We start from the raw sequence: 10,862 nt of genomic DNA, 5'->3' as shown, positions 1-10,862 counted from the left end.
TAAAAAAAAAAAAAAAAAAAAAGAAACACCTAAGATTTAAACATCACGCTTAATTCTCACTAACACTTCCAGATACCCTGACAAATATAAGTAAAATACTCTGCTTTTAAAAAACTACCCAGGACAAAGTGCTATTGTTCTGTGACATACCTGAGAAGTTGCCATGGATGGCATGCGAGATGCCAGTTGCTCGCTGCAGAGTCAGGTTGTAGAGAAACATGGCTGCTGTCACTGGACCTTCAGGCTCAGGACAAAGAGCTTAACTAGCACCTACAAGCAAGTCCAACAGAGACTGTATATGTATCAATGTTAAAGGTGAGGACAGCAAAACGACTTCTTATAAGGCACACATTAGAGTTCATTTTATCTAATTAGCACAGAAACATTACGCTTATAGCACTGCATAGGTACAAATACGTTCCATATTATGGTCTTATGTTTAACAATAAATATGCTGGATTTCAAACACAAAGTTTAGGATAAACATTTTGTATTTTCATTAGTAGCTCTAGGGCAAACCAAATTTATGCAGGACAAAATGAACACTGCATAGCGAAAACAAGTTTTTAGAGTTTCACTTTTGATCGTTCGTCGACTTACAACATGCATGGATAAAAAAACAATACGCTAAATAAGTGTTCTTGTAATTTTACTAAATGTGACACAAAATCTACTGTTAACGGCGCTTGAATTTTTAAGCGTTAGTCAGTTGTCCATTCATCATTAGCCAGTCGGCTAACAAACTTTATAGTCAACATAAAGGTTATAACTATAATTTCTGAAAACAAATTTTAGTATGACAAACAAATATGGGTTATTCGCGAAATGTCTGAAAATTCGTTACCGAAATAGCAACCGGGATGTTGTAGATTTCAATCAGATGAGAAACTTTCATGGCCTGGTCGCATTTTGATACAAACGGCGCTGGAAAGACAGAGGGCCTCCCAGTTCTGTGGCGCACAACGGTATTGTCCAATTACATGCCTGAGCGAAAAGATCGACCTCAAAAAGATTTTTGGTAGAAACGTGCTGTAAAACGATATTTCTGTTTTTCATATTTCCTCAGTTTTATGGAATATTATTTTATTCAATTCTAACTGTTAAGTTTGAGTGATGAAAAACGTGTGATTTTGAAATGTAACATACATTTACCACGGTAACCTTTTTTTTGCCAAAGTAACATAGTTACAGTTAATACAATAAAAATGGTAACGTTTATTGACAAGGTATTAAAAGGGAAATTATACAAAGTGGCCGAGCGATTCTGAAATCTTTTAGACTGTCTAAAGGAGGTCCCATAATGATCTACAGTACCTATGATTTTTGGTGGAAATTGGAAGCCATGATCAATGTTCGTAAAGGCGAACTCGGTTTTATTATAGAGCGCATAATTATTTTTAAATGCAGCATCGTCTTGTAAAACGGTATCACTTTCTTCTGAAAAAAGGCACTCGAACTTATAACTCTCTCACACACGTTTTTTGCGCGCGCGTGTGTGTGTGACAGAGAGATTTGCACCGTGGTTGTGGAAATCCCAGAAAATGACCACATACCGTTAGTGGAAAAATGTTTCATTCTTTCCATTACAGTTTAAAACGATGACCAAATTTATATCACTACCACTATTTATGGTTACAAATGGCAAGAAATTTAAACATCTCAGCTACCTTTTTAGAGTGTCAGTATCATGTTTAAATAAATGTTACAGTGTCAGTTTTTTTAAAACTATTATTTAGGCGTAATAAGGGCGAATAATGTTTTGTTTTTTTTTAGTTGAATGTTTATTTTGTTTTGATTAGTAATTTTTAGTAATTAATAGTATTTTTATTTGTTTGTTCATTTTTGTTTATATTTGTATTTTTATTTTCATTACTATCACTGGCACGTGCCGTCATCTTATTTTTATTTAATTTTTATTTAGATATTTATTTTTTTATACTGTTTTGTATTTATGCTTTGGCAATACTGTATGTAAAACAATAGTGCCAATAAAGTACCCTATTGTAAGAATCTGTGCTATATATATTCGTTCCTAATTCACGAAGTTATTCCCACAACAGCTGTATAAGCAACAAACACCCGAAAAAAAACTCCGTCTAACAGAGGCAACGATAACAGATCTAATCACATGCTATCTAATTTCATCTGTCATTTATGACCAAATAAAATGATTTAAAAAGTGTGTTTGATGCTCGAAAGTTTACACTTATACTTTTAGTAGCGCTATAACTGTAGTGCAAGTAGCATGTAGAACCATTTCCACAAGGCGGCAGTATTTCATCAACTGAGACTTGTCTGGAATGCACATTGAAAATTCATTTAACATTTAAACCATACATGATGGAGAATAACAGCTTGACAGCTACACATACATTTGATACCGCATCTCAGTATTATATAAAGTAATTTGTGTCTGTTGGTTGTACAAAAAAAGTTTTTTTTTTTTTTTCAAAACGGTGAATATATTTAACAACAGATATGAATAGACGAGAATCATATATTGAATACATTTATAAATAGAGAAAAAAATATATAACTTATGTGTTGTGGACAGTTTGGATGTACAGTTACTCTCCGAGCATCCTCAATCACAGCGGTCTGCTGTGAATACCATCTGTTCCAAGGGCATCATGGGAAATGTAGTACAAAAGGGCGCTGGACTCGCACGCAACAGCTGACACCACCTGACACCACTTGTCAGGTGTTGCGTATATAAATGCATAAGAAAAAATGTATTGGGTTAGTCACTTGAGTAATTAAACAAGCAAAATCACGGTTCGCAGTTTAGTGATAAATCATTTAAAGAACTACATATCCCAGTAAACTGTAAACGCGATTGGCGAATATGGGGTGAGGGTGTCTTGTTTGGGGGGGGGGGCAACCCACACACGGACTACAAGCAGCATTGTGAGAATTACATTGTTGCACATTATCCAAGGGCTTAGAGACGATAAAATAACGGACAGCGGGACAAAATCCTAGTGCACATCTGCATCAGCATACTACGTGGACGCTGGAAACGACCACCGACAGAGAACTCATGTGAATAATCATATGGAAACTGAATGCTGTTCATTTAGTGCAACATCCACAACAGTCTGCAGAAATTTACATTCCAGAGAGGAGGTGAAGTGGGTGTCTTTACATTCCAAATATGCCCCAGCTTTAAGGATACATCATGATGAAGTGTTGTGTATCCTAAGAGGCATTGAAAGGTAAGGAACGCATGAGCATCATAAAATTGTGTCCAATGTGTGAGATAACCTGTTGTGGTCAATGCTTATGTGGTTTTCAGTCCATTAATGTCTCACCCCTCCTTTTTTATTTTTAAAGCAGATAGTCTCAGAATGTGTAGCTAGAGTGGTCCCTGACCCACATCATGCATAGAGGCACTCAAGAGGGACCCGTGGCTTGCCCCTTTGTGTCCGAACCCATCTTATTTATGCGAGGGTCTCATTCCACTCTGAACCCACCCTTACCGATCTGCCAGCGTTGCTTAGATACAGGAAAGAAAGAAGGGTAGTAAAGGATTTTCTTGGGGTTGATGAGATTGGGTGACCTAATCAAGTCTTTGTCTCATCCTTATGCAGTTTGTTCAAAGTAGACACAACTCCAAATATATGGATGTAAACTCAAAAAAGTTAACTCAAATAAGCAGTATGTTGACTAGAAAGACAACAAAGATGTATTAAAGATCTATTAACCCATCCTATGTTCCTTTTCTCAGGGAAGCTTATGGGAAAAGTGCAGGATTTCCTTCCCATTTTACAGCCTAAGTAGAATCACTATATCTTAACATATTTAACATGACTGTATTTGAATTTTAACATCACTTGTGCATTAATAAACCATGTGCTTTAAAGATTTTCATAGATTTTAGCAGACAAGCATTTTCCATGCCCTTATCATCAAAGAACTATATGGTTAGATACAGATAAACTGATGGTTATTAGTGGTTGTTAAGCTAGATATAAGCTAGAAATATGTTTTTTAATTTTTCATATGTAAAAATTATGGCCATATTGAATAAGCTGCACCTATTTAATAATATTGACTATTACATATTTATAATACCATATAATCAATACAAAGGTATGCTCAACTATAGGTCCTAACTGTTTAACGTTTAATTACTAGTATTTGAATTCTGTTCTGTTATATATGAAACAAAAATAATTTGGGGAGATTATTATGGCATTTTAGACTTTAAGTGGTTCTTTTTTCTGTAACGTTGAGACAATTTTGTGTTGCTTCAACTGCTATATCACATAATATCTCACTGTAAACAGCCTCTGCTGCAGCACTTTTAATTAATTTCTGATTCTGTCATGACATTCAGTTTGCCCTTTGCTAATTGGTCTTTTTTCAGAGACAGAATTTGAGAGGACAGTTGCTGTTTGGAGTAATTGCATGACTCTGGTGATAGGGCTCTTAGTTTATTTTTTAATTTTTTTTAAGAAATGTCACAGAAAAAATGTTGGTGTAGGATTTACTTTAAAGTTCAGAATGAGGAGTTAGACACCCAGTGTAAATTTCCCAAGGCATAATGGAGGACCATCTATTTCTTATTATATCTGCTGCAACATTATGCACAGTGACTCAGAGCTGAAACCATATACCGGTAATGAATAAATCATTGCATTGAACATTTTAATCGCCTGATGTGTTTCTTAAACATGTATGTCTTTAAGTTGAAATTACAGTTTGAACTATTCAAATATCACTAAGGTGTAACAGAGAGGATAAAGAACTTTGCATATTGAGATAGACTGTAAACTTGTCTTGTTTCAGCAACTGTTCTATATGACAGATGTTCATCATCTTCTGTAACTAGGCTAACGTAGTACCTGGGGAATTTCGGGAGCCAGCAAAAGTCCTGCTGACTTAACTAGGTTAACACTGCGTACAGAGCGATCACACTGTCAAAGAGTCACACATGAGAGCTTTTAAATAGGTTACTCTATGGGAAACCTTTTTCTATCAGGGATTCAGATTGGTTAATTCAGCTGTGACAGCAGGGTTACCTGAAATCCACTTCTATCAACCTAAATAGCTCAAGTCAGCGTTTACAGTTACAACACTTGCAACATTTTACTGTTATGTTTGTGTCTTAATTTCGAGATCACATGGATTGTACAGAAAATAACAAATAGGGCACCTGCTGCTGAACACACTAGAGTTGTCTGTAGATCTGTATTCCTGTGTGTGTGTGTACCTGTTTTTCTATTCTGGTGGGGACTTAAACCTGAATACACACAGACTCGTGGGGACTCGTGTCACGGTGGGGACCTAAATTGAGGTCCCCACGGGTAAACAAGCTAATAAATCACACAGAATGAAGTTTTTTGAAAATCTAAAAATGCACAAAGTTTTCTGTAAGGGGTAGGTTTAGGGTTAGGGTTGGTGTAGGGCAATAGAATATACGGTCTGTACAGTAGAAAAACCATTACGCCTATGTAGAGTCCCCACAAGGATAGCTGACCAGACATGTGTGTGTGTGTGTGTGTGGTGCACGCATGAGTTCTCCGGGTTTCTCTTTCCCTGAGAGACCTGCTCCCAAACCCAAACAGATGGAAGACTTTTCTTTTAGATGCTCATCATATCAGATCACTGAAAATTTAATGTTTTTTACATACAGTAACAGTCCCACAATATCTTTTGAGTTCAGAGGAAGGAAATGTGACACTCTCAGCTGTCACTGTTTAACCCTTGTGCTGTGCTGAAAATCCTTTTGTGGATGAGAATTTGGTGTTCCCTGTCCAAAATGACTGGCCTTTTAAAAATTGGTTGTAAATCTTTCATTATGCTATATTATCACCAAATGGCAATGTTGACTCAAAAACTGCTAATTAAAAGAAAACAAGAAAAAAAGTACAAAAAGTATCATATTTGTGGATAATTTTGGCAATGCTCACCCGAAAAAATGTGAAAAGAAAACAAGTCAAAAAGACTGAATCCAATATTTGGTAATAATATAACATAACAAGACATTTATAAGCAATTTGTTGTAGACTGGTCATTTTTGACCAGGAAGACCAGAAGTGTTTTTTTTTTGTTGTTTTTTGGGAAGTTGTTATACCCTAGGTCAGTGCGTTTTAGTCCAATGCTATAATATTAACTAGGATTTTTGGGAAAAAGTAAATCCTCTCCTCAAAATTACTGAAACACAACATGAGGGTTAAGCACATTAGATTGATTAGGTTATTGCAGTGTGACTCTGAGCAAGCACACACAACTGTAGTTTACCTCATTTACTAATTGTAAGTTAATCCAAATTAAATGTTAACAAAGTAGCTCTGGGGTTTATTGTAATTTTGGAAATTGACATATTTAAGAAAGGTATAATAGACATACAGCCTTTCAATCTGCCATTGCAACACTTTCATGACATCCGGATACAGTGTGAGCAACATTTCAGTGTGGTGGTGAGGTAAGGGTTAACTGTGCCAGCAATGAGGGCTTCTGCTGTGGTGTTCCGGAGCCAGCGTTGCCCATGGTTTTCCTCTCGATCGATGGGCTCTGCGACAGGCCTTGGCATCTGGCCCCAGTCTAGGTGGCCTGAGAAGATCTCTACTGGATGAGTGAGGGAGAGAGAGACATTTTTGGGCACAGGAGAAGAAATACTTTGTCATACAGAGAAAGTGATGAAAAACATCACTAAAAGAGGACGGCACAAAAAGAAAGAATGAGAGAATGGAGAGGTATAGATTTAGAAAAGGGCCGGCTGAAAGAACATCTTTTTCTGTACTTGCCAAACAGAAAGAGATACTGTAGATAGAGAAGTAGATATGAGGTACAGCCACAGATTCATGGATAATTCATGAATATTCCACAGGGAAACAGCGAGGAGATGTGAGGTGTCAAACCAGTGCAACGGAGACAAGGTCAGTGAAGAGCGGGTAACTGAGGTCAGGTTGACCATGTGGGCTTTTAAGGAAGACTTCAAAGTCTTGTAATGCAAGGTTACATTGTTCAAATCACTGCCAAAAAAAAAAAATAGAGATGCACCATATTAAAATTATGGCAAATACAGATAAGGTGGTAATTATTTCTAAATTATTATTAATTACAATTATTATATTACACTGTAAAAAATTGTATGATCAGTAAGTCATGACAACATATGTTTTTACATTACTTTAACTCATCAAAATAAGTTAAGCAATTTCCAACTTTTTAAATAAGTTATACAATATTCTTCTCATGTTTCTAAGTCAGTTTGATGTAATTTAATTTATACAGCTATGATTGTACTAAATTTAAGGCAGCAACTTTTTTCAGTGTAGATGTACAAATAGATCAAATTTGTGAAAACCATTTTACAATATTTTTAATGCTACAAATTAATTCAGGCATCACAACAATGTACAGTATGGAAAATGGATATTTTGACATTTGCTAATTAAGAAAATATCACTTTTAAATTAGTTTTCTTAAACAGATAAAAACATATTTAGAAGAAACTAAAATTGTCCTCAGGAGCAAATGTTGAGGTATTTAAGATTAGATTTTGTTCCTTGGATTTTGTCATGTTCTATCAGAGCATATTTTACGCATAACCTCACTCAATATTTTATTACATATTTTCAAGAAGCCAATATTTGCAATATTGATAGGTCACTTGCTTCAACCGGTGCTGGTGCCAGAAATCAAAGTCAGCTTTCCTGAATTGGAACTAATACACGCATGCATACTTATACTGGCATTTAGAGCCTGAAGCAGAGATGGGTTGCTGAGTCAGACACTTGGACAGCTGCAGCTGTTAAGAGTTCCTACGGCACACAAACACTAATTTCTGGTAAGACATTATGCGAGAAAAAGACATGACTGCACCATCCATCACTGCTGTTATAAAGAGATCTCTCCGGTCTCTCCTATATAACCGTTTTGAACTCCTAGTGCTGCATGATGTATTTGCTGCTTCTTTAAAATGATTTCTGCTCTGATTTACATTCTAAGATTGAGAGCTACTGAATTTCCCAGGCCTTTGAGATCCATAAGGGCTGTTTACTTCAGCATTGTAGAGATGTGTCTGTGGCTTATCATGGTTGTTCATAATAGACCAGCTTCTGCTGGACATGGAGGACCTGACTGGTGGCATCCCCTGTGGATCTGGTTTGTCAAGAAAGGCATGATTAAAGGTCAACAGTTGCTCCAGGAGAATGTGGCTCAAGGGGGCATGTTAACTCATTGCCTTTGGGCACAAATACAATTCATGGGTATGGATTTCTTAGCTGTATGCTGTTAACTGATCCAGTGCTTCAGGACAGTGTCCCAATTAGTATGGATATACAAGAAAGTGTTTGCAAGTGATTTTGATGTCTGTCAAATCAAGTGGCATGAAATGTTTTTATGTTAGATTATTATAAATTTTATAAATATTATACATTTTTTATCCATGCCCGTAAGTTAATCAGGCAGAAACTTGTTTGGATGAGTCAAAATAGCACCTACGTTTAGTTTTACTTTCATGTTAGGTGCACAAGGCTAAATAAAATTTCCCTTGAGAGGGTATAAAATAAGATAAAACAAAAAAGAATAAAATAAAAATGAGATAGCCAGTATTTTCTGAGAGGCAGAATGAGAAATAAAGACAACTGAAGCTGAAGGCTGTACATAAAATAAATTTGTGACTTGAAATTGATTAGAGATGCAGGCATCTCATTCCATTTTCTGTCATTTTAGTTTGAGGCTTGAAGCTCAAATGGAGTGAAATGTTATAGTTTTTTTGTGATTAGCGTGAGAGAAAGTTATGAGATGTTTTTGTGATGCAAAAACTGGTTAAAATGTTCATTTCACAAGGCATTTTCAAATTAAGTTCAGTATTGTGAACTCTGCAAACTACTGTTATGACCACAGTTTTGGATTATTTATCTGCATACTGAGTAAATAAATTCTGAGAGAATAAATGATTGATGACTTACACCAGCATTAAAAGAGGTCAGCATGATGGCTCATTTATTATTAGGCCACATTCCCAGAAATCAAATGCAATTCCTAGCAGTTATAGAGTTCCAAAATGTCGACTGAACTAAGAATCATTGAACGGAGGCTTATATGCATGGAAAACACTTTCAGCTGACACCAGATTACATTGGAAAAAAATGTTGATTAAAATAGCAAAATCATAAATTTAGTCTACTTTTTTAAATGAAAAAAAAAAATGACTCGATAATCATACTTTTTCCCCAAGAGAGGCCTAACAAGCAATAATATATCCAGCTATCAAAGGGTTTAATCCATTAAACGTGAAATTAGATTAAGCCGTTGAAAATTACTATTTTATGATTAGATTAATCCTCAAGCGGGAGAGAGTGCATGTTTTGTCAGTGCATTAACTCTAGAGTCACTGGACAGACATTGTTTTCCATCCCTGCTTCCAATCTGATCACAGACAGCATAAAATTGGAGCATTCGACTGTTGAATAATATGTGAGAGCAACCTGTCCAGCAGCGAGTCAGAGAAAATGCAAGCCCACCCAGTATGTGAATGTCTGCTCTTCTCTTTCAATACATTTCCATTGCAGCCAGCTGTGAGGTTTCGTTGCCAAGGCAACTCAGACACCCACTCTACAGTGCTTGGCTCACCCTTGCTGAGCAGCCACATTGGTCAAGACCCACTAAAAGCGACCGGAACAACAAGAGAGAGGGAAAGAACGAGTAAGCTAAGGTCAGTGGATGTTTTTGTGCGTGATACCTGTGTATGGCTAAAGAAGGAAGAAAAAGAGAATTTGGTGTTAGTGCATCATCTGAATTTGTCCTAGAGAATGTACAAGCATGTGTTTGTATATGTATGGAGTCAAGAATATGAGTATTATTGTTTTAAGCACAACTGTGAGAGCAGTCATGTTTAGATGTGTTGACCAAAAAAGAATAACAATGGTTACATATCTCATATGCCATTTGTTTGCTGTGAGTCTAGCAACTGTGTGCTGATGGCTTTATAAATGAGAAGACTGTCATTTTGAGATATTGGATGGGGTAGTTAGACTTTGCTAGAATATTTGTAATTAGGTAACCACAGCAACAGCAGTCTTTAATATTGACAAACCATAAGTACTGTATGTTTTTGTCTTCTTGTGATAGGCTACATTTACACAATCAAAATATATTACATAAAGCTTTAGTAACAAGTTTTGTTCAAACCACGCAAGACGAACCTCAACCAATTGCAGTAAATTACTGACATAATTTACTTTAATAAGTCAGACGTCGTTAAATAATTCACACACCATATCATCCACTCATTGAGGAAGTCTTCCAAATCAAAACAACAACATTTTGGTTCTAGTGTATTTGTGCATAAACTAAAAGATTGAAATCGAAAACATAAAAACCTCGGGCACATTCATTCAGAGCCCCTAAAGCAGGGATCCCCAAATCTGGCCCACGAGAACCACTTTCCTGCAGAGTTTAACTCTAACCCTAATCAAACACAGCTGAGCAAGCTAATAAATGTCTTCAGGATCATTAGAAAATCACAGGTAGGTGAGTTTGATCAGGGTTGGAGCTAAACTCTGCAGCGCATTGGCCCTCCAGGGCAAGATTTGAGGAACCCTGCCCTAAAGGGACATGGTGGTGGAAAAAATAAGGGGTGGGAGGAAAATTTTTTTTTCAAATCTTTTGCGTTCCCGTAGAAAAAAATATTATACAGAAAACTCTTAATGTGGCTTAATGGATTAGAGCAGTGGTTTTCAAACTTGTTCCTGGGGACCCACAGCTCTGCAGATTTTGCATGTCTCCCTAATTTACACACCTGATTCAGATCATCAGCTCATTAGGAAAGAGCTCCATGAACTCAAATGAGTGTGTCAGATAAGGGAGACATGCAAAATGTGCAGAGCAGTGGGTCCCGAGGAACA

The 10,862-nt window shown here is 36.4% G+C and overlaps 1 protein-coding gene and 1 pseudogene across 2 annotated transcripts in view; one reads left to right on the top strand and one right to left on the bottom strand.

The window, feature by feature from the left end:
• The window catches only part of LOC107742892 (splicing factor 3B subunit 3-like), a 35,448-nt pseudogene extending 34,505 nt beyond the window's left edge, over window positions 1-943 (bottom strand).
• Window positions 944-2,869: 1,926 nt separating this feature from the next.
• The window catches only part of LOC107742884 (CMP-N-acetylneuraminate-beta-galactosamide-alpha-2,3-sialyltransferase 2-like), a 26,390-nt gene continuing 18,397 nt past the window's right edge, over window positions 2,870-10,862 (top strand). Inside the window, exons 1-2 of one of the 2 annotated variants that reach the window (XM_016555960.1) lie at window positions 2,870-3,215; window positions 9,528-9,670. The gene's annotated coding sequence lies outside the window, so the exon portion shown is untranslated. Of the gene's footprint in view, window positions 3,216-6,797; window positions 6,885-9,527; window positions 9,671-10,862 lie in introns of those variants that run through there. The other variant, XM_016555958.1, reaches the window with a different exon arrangement.

Source organism: Sinocyclocheilus rhinocerous, unplaced genomic scaffold (genome assembly GCF_001515625.1).
Source record: "Sinocyclocheilus rhinocerous isolate Xijiao unplaced genomic scaffold, SAMN03320098_v1.1 scaffold1008, whole genome shotgun sequence".
Classification (NCBI taxonomy): domain Eukaryota; kingdom Metazoa; phylum Chordata; class Actinopteri; order Cypriniformes; family Cyprinidae; genus Sinocyclocheilus; species Sinocyclocheilus rhinocerous.
The sequence above is the reverse complement of the archived record's forward strand: the minus strand, read 5'-3'. Positions and strand labels throughout refer to the sequence as shown.